Source organism: Trachymyrmex septentrionalis, unplaced genomic scaffold (genome assembly GCF_001594115.1).
Source record: "Trachymyrmex septentrionalis isolate Tsep2-gDNA-1 unplaced genomic scaffold, Tsep1.0 scaffold16, whole genome shotgun sequence".
Classification (NCBI taxonomy): domain Eukaryota; kingdom Metazoa; phylum Arthropoda; class Insecta; order Hymenoptera; family Formicidae; genus Trachymyrmex; species Trachymyrmex septentrionalis.
The window spans coordinates 4,372,454-4,378,078 of NW_017304758.1; the positions used below are offsets into that span (position 1 = coordinate 4,372,454).

At 38.5% G+C, this 5,625-nt stretch overlaps 1 protein-coding gene across 1 annotated transcript in view; it reads left to right on the plus strand.

Annotated features, from left to right (window-relative positions):
• Positions 1-236: 236 nt before the first annotated feature.
• LOC108746075 (serine/threonine-protein kinase 24-like) overlaps positions 237-5,625 on the plus strand; it is a 79,356-nt gene continuing 73,967 nt past the window's right edge. The window contains exon 1 of the mRNA XM_018482599.1: positions 237-350. The gene's annotated coding sequence lies outside the window, so the exon portion shown is untranslated. The remainder of the gene's footprint in view (positions 351-5,625) is intronic.

The following is a 5,625-nucleotide window of genomic DNA, read 5'->3' on the forward strand; positions in this document are numbered from 1 at the left end:
GCAGACACCCCCACCAGTTTGTCGGCCGCGTGGCGATACACGTATCCCCTCTCTCGATAATCGTCGACGGTGGGGATGCATTCGGGGGTGGTGACGGCGGCGACTAGGGGCGGCTGGCCGGATGGTTGGCTGGCCGCTAAGGGGTTGCGTCGCGGCGCCGCCGTTGTCGTTTCTTGCGGATTCAGTCTCTCTCTGAAAGAGGAAAGCTTTCAGTTGATGTGCGACCACCCTGCACGCGACGTCTACATCGTATCGTCACTGCTATCCCTGCAAGCCGTGTGAGAGGCACCTGCTACCCCCGATCGAAGGGGGTGCGTAATAACACGCGAGCGACGAAAAGGACGTGAGAGGTAATTGGAAAGTACCGTGCCCGTGATTTAATTTAAACGGTTCTTTTATCTGCTCTCGAAAAAGGGTGTGCCGGGAAATATTAATCTCCACATATAAACCATTAGAAAAATCTCTATAATTATCAATGTCATTTATTTTGCGATATTCAATGAATACGTAATTTCAATGTTTATCATAATTTTATATCGATGACAAAGAGCGAAGTCTTCTTGTTACGCTTGTAATTGAATGAAATATATAATTTTAATATTTATTATCATTTGATATGGATGACAAAGAGTTTTCTTGTGCGTGTGCGGAAAACGAGAGCCTGAGAGGACAAAAAAAAATAGGAGAATATTACGAAATTATATATTGTATAATATATCGATATTTGAATACATTTGTTAAAATGATAACGTTTGATGAAAATCATCTATTTACCTTCCGGCTCATCCGATACATTTATAATTCTTTATTTGAATCCTCTTGCGTCTGATGGATGGAGGTTAATAATTCATATATACATATTGTTCATTTACATACTGGTTTTTGTTATGCAAATACGTCGTGTAGTATGAGTCATCCTCACGTTGATACGCGAACGTGACATTGCGAGTTATGGCTAGTCGTAGATGGGAGTTTCTTCATTATGCTGGTTCACCCTCGACCGATCATGCAACGGTTCAAACGCGAAAAATCACAGCGTGTGCGATCACTTTTCCGATGACTAAGGCTAAACGGAAACTTGTCCCTTTTCGCAAAAATATAGAACTTTTTGCGTTAACGTATTTCCAAGCTCGACTCTTCGTGAAGATGTAACGTCTAATAAAAAATAAAAAAAAAAAACAAGATTATTTTATTAAATTCAATTAAATCGTTTCGATTTAAGCATGTGACATGATTATTTTGATAATCTAACAAAATTATTTTTAGATCTGTGTGTATCTAGCTAAATTCTAGCAAAACCATTATTTTCGTGTAGAAAATAATTATTTCGCGTAGAAAAAACTCTACCGACTGTTTTCTCTGATAAAAATCTTTGAGCTTTAATTGCACGAAGGTTTCCCCTATTTGTTGCTCGATTCAACGAGAAGTAATGAATTCACGGCCATCATTCTTGTGTGAGGGATCAGATCCCGCATGGTTAGAAACCGTTTCGTGTCCCGTAAGACACCGTGAGGGTAACACGCAATGGAACGAGGGGATATCTAACTATATCGGTACCGATTTCCGCGACTTGTTGAGATGGGCGTCGCGTGACGCAACCGTTCCTCACTTTGAGCGCATCTCCTCCTGGCAGAGATATCTCCGTTCGTATTGGAACGACTTCCTCGAGCGAGATCCGATCCGAAGACTTTCATCTGTGAAATTCGACGAAATTTGCTGGAATCTTTGCGGATTCCATTGTCACGGTCGACGTTAAAGCTAATATTATATCCGCTATTTCGATCCTAAATGTTCGATCTGAAAAATGAGAAAAATACTCCATTATAACGCATATGTATTACATTTTGGTATTAATAATTTAATTAATGAAATTAAATTATATTGTAGGTATAATACTATAATCATCTTAATAAGTTTCGATTATTTGTTTATCCGCATGTATTCTACTCTTGACGTCCTTCGCAAATTTTATTGAAGCTCTTTTGTAAGTTTACTTTTTGCTTAGTTTATTTCTTGTACTGAATTTACATTTGTTTATGCCGCGTATCCTCTGTGAAAAACAATCGAGCACACAGTCAATATTTTAGTTTCAGTTTCGATTTTGTTTCAGAGAAGAGTCAAAGCACACACTTTCATTCTATCCCGATAAACTAGCCTTCGGTTTTCATATAATACTCGCATTTATTACAAAATTACTCACTAGTTCGGTTAATCGAGAGAAAAGCCTTGAGCTTACGTTACCCGTAATTACATTGTCACGCATTTTAATAATGATGTTACCGATATTCTCATAAACGTATGATAGCGGATAGGGATAACGGGACGAAGCGGCGGTATCAGACGACTGACGCGGCGAGTGAATTACGTAGGAAATTGCGCGATACCGTTTTGCAAATTGAATTTTCAGGCAGACACGATGCGCCGCGCGCGGTGCCTGAAAGTGGGCAGGCCGGTTTACAGGCGAACCCGACAAGTTCGGATAAAGTCGCTTAAGCCGCGGCGTTTCCTTTGTCTCGCCGTGCCGGCTCTCCGACCACGGGAAACGCCTTTCCTTCCACCCACAAAGATTTACGGTGTCTATGGGGAAGAACTTTGATAATACTCGCGCCGGAGCGTTACAGGGTTGGGGATCTCTCTCGCAGGGACGTCTGGCGTTTTCCTCGAGCGAAGTAGAAACGCATGACCGTGCGGAAGCGAAAGAAGTATCGCCAGGAGACTCGACGTTTCCGTGATATCCTAAGGGGAAAAAGAAAAAAACATCTTGGAAAAAAAAAAAAAACAGAAGAAATAGCACGTGGCATTTTTACTGCCAAGCTCTTAACGCGAGTGTCATCTCTCGCCAGGTAGAAATAAAAGTCCTTTCGTCGGTTACTTTTTTCTTTATCGTTCTCACGATTTCGCGGTTAGGATATTTTTGTATCCAAATAATTGACTTGATGTAACAAGAAGAGTATATTAACCCTTAATCGCCTTTTTGATACAGTATATTCGATTTTTTCCAATCTGTTGTTCTTCGAATACCTTTTCCACTGCTTATTACTTTTTTTTTTTTTATTAATAATGATATATACATTTGCTTGGTACTGTTGTTCCTTGATGTCTGGCGGTTCCATTGAAAAAAAATTTTTTTACAATATATTTATTTTTGTGCAAGTTATAAACGATTGAATCGAGTAATATCAATGTGTTGCTCCCGTCAGGTATTTAAGAGGGTTAAAAGAAGTACTTAGAGAGATATTGATAATCGACTTAAAATGTGACCAAGAAGAATATATTAAGAAACCCAGATATTAAACGTAAAATAAATACTGCAAAAGCAGTTTGTTGTCGGTTATTTCGTCGACGTGACGTCAGTCTGGTCGTAGTCAATATATCTTGCGTTTTAAGTTTACATTTTTATCTCATGTAAAAAATAAATAATATTCTACAAACTGTTCTGTTGAATATATTTCTATATCTAATATATCGTAGACTATTTCACGCGTGTTAAAATTATCCGGTAATATAAAATCGTGCGGCTATCACAGCCGCGTATAATTTACCTGTTGGGCAACTAACGTTAATAGGTGGATAGTGCGACATTAATTACGTCGCGGAAGAGTATCACGAAACTGGTTGCGTTACTGACATTTGAATATTCGCGCGTAGGACGGGTTTGTATTTTTCAGCAAATTCCGCAAGTTTGCCGCTATAGATTTCAAAAAATTAAGTACTCAGTTTACTTTCAAATCACTTCGCACACTATATGTGAGCCATGCTATCGACGTGGAATCTAGATTCAGGTGAGATTGGAATTTAATCTTCGTTTCCCAATTTAATGACCTCAAGTTTGAGCGATAAAGCGCTGCACGTGCGAGATAAAAGAATCTTGCTTCACAAAGTGTTTTTATATTTGTACGAATGAATTTGCGCGACTAATCGATTGAAATTATACACTGGAGAAAAGATTTTTTATTTGTGACCACAATTGTATAGTAAAATAATTATGGTTAGAAGGTCCTTTTTTAAATGGCCACAACTCGATAATGTTAATAATAATTATTATAGTTTCTAAAACGACTATAATTTTGTATCTAGTCACTTTCTAAGACAGCTATATATTCTCTTTGATGTATAGAATTATAAATGTAATTTTATATATGTACATACCTATATATTTCTTCTTATATACTCATATCGTAGCAATAACTAATAAAAATGGAGGTCCTAACCATAATTATTTCACCATGTAATTACAGTAGTTATACAAAAACTTTGAAAATGTTACCGCGAACTTGTCACGCTCTGAACTATACAATTTTCACATGATTCACGTAATAACTGTGCGTCTTCGTGGTAATTCTGCAAAATCAGATTTTTCGTAAATGCGTGCGTGCGTAGCCATGCAAGCGGCATGGTAGTTTCGATCGCTGCTTTTCGTGCGTGGAGTTTCTTTACTTATTACGAGCACGCGAGCCATTAGGTTATATCGGGCGGTGCAGGCAACTACTTGTAAATTGGCTCGAGAGTTATTTTCAAAAATTTCTCTTGCCAAGTTCTCAATTTCCCCATTTTCCTTCAAAGCTCATTGACCCCGCATCTGTCCCTCTCACTCTAACGGCGCGTCCTCGCGCAAATAGGAAATAGAGTATTGACTGTTATAGGCCGTCGCGGGTCATTGGTCGTTCCTAACGAAGAATGATCTAATAATTGATCTTTCAATTTTTCGAAATGGAAAAATCAAATGTACGAGAGCAGCCCCACACACACAATTCCGCACAATTCTCAGCTTTTGGGATCGACGCGAATTTTCTATATATCTCGCTCCGCAATTCTGATAACTTTATTAACCATGTACAACTCGCACAGCTTGAGCTTACCGTTGTTGATTAATTGTGTTATCGGAGAAACTTTATGCGGTAGTACAAGTGGGCAAAATCAAGATACCGTTGATATGCAGGATGTTGTTTACTCTTCCGTTCTATCGAACGAAAAAGATAATTCTACTTTTGCCCAACATTAATATTGAGTAGCAAAACTTGTACTTTGACGTGTACCGCGTTCAAAACAGCTTCCGCTTTTATTTCTGTTTATCGTGTAGTATCACTTATTTACTATGAGCAGCTTCTCGCTCGCCGGCTTTATTTCGTTTGTTTGCGATGAACACATTTGCCGGAATACCCAGTCGTCGATTCCTCGTTGACGGTAAATGTACTCTCGTCGTATTTTTAGACGACGCTTCAGGCAGGTGGGAAATCCTGGAGACGAGTCTATTTCCGAATACTTCGAATTCCGCGGATAGGTCGGATAGCTGACAGTCGGACAGCTAGATGAACGTCACTCTCCGGCATATTAGATTTGATTAGATGGTTATTTCCGCTGACGAAATTATCGATCGTCATTTCTGCCAATCTCATTAAGTTGTTAAATCGTCTGCAAAATGCATAAATTAGATCAACCGCTTTTGCCGCCGTAATTATTAAATAAAATTTGCAAAATTGTCCATTGCAACCTGCGAAACCGTGCAAAATCTATAATTATCGAAAGTCTCTTTTCATAAAATGCCTTAATCTTGTTTCCAATCTGTATCTATAATTTAGAATGTTATTCGGTCGTGATATTAATTAAAAAAAAAAAATATATATA